This window comes from Acanthisitta chloris, unplaced genomic scaffold (genome assembly GCF_000695815.1).
Source record: "Acanthisitta chloris isolate BGI_N310 unplaced genomic scaffold, ASM69581v1 scaffold13339, whole genome shotgun sequence".
In the NCBI taxonomy this organism is placed as follows: Eukaryota; Metazoa; Chordata; class Aves; order Passeriformes; family Acanthisittidae; genus Acanthisitta; species Acanthisitta chloris.
The window spans coordinates 33220-33604 of record NW_008690929.1 but is presented as its reverse complement, the minus strand read 5'-3'; the positions used below and the strand labels follow the sequence as shown (position 1 = coordinate 33604).

The 385-nt window shown below is 34.5% G+C and overlaps 1 protein-coding gene across 1 annotated transcript in view; it reads right to left on the bottom strand.

The window, feature by feature from the left end:
- Positions 1–385, bottom strand: part of LOC103809207 (elongation of very long chain fatty acids protein 4-like) — a 7776-nt gene that overhangs the window by 5115 nt on the left and 2276 nt on the right. The gene's annotated exons all lie outside the window — the stretch shown is intronic.

Genomic DNA, 385 nt, shown 5'->3' with positions numbered 1-385 from the left:
CTTCTGAATCTCTCTGAAAAGACACTGTTCTTTTTTGCAGAGATGCCATACTGTTTTGTTTTGGTTGGTTGCACTTGCCTATTAATTGGAAAGCCAAAAACTGGACCAAGTAACCAATTTAACTGAACAACCAAGCACAGACAAGTAATTTTCATAGCAGTCCTCAGGTGGAGTAATATATGCTAAAAAAAAAAAAAAAAGCAATTTGTGTTAATGTAACAATTGTGATACAAATTAATGGGCATATTTGTTGACATCAGAATGTTTTTGAAACCTATTTGGCCATGTTCCCTTGAAGAGTTTTTCATGGCCTATATAAACTAGGGAAAGGCTTATAGAAAGGTTTATACATTAAGAACAAGCAGAAATCAGTGTTGGCACTCTC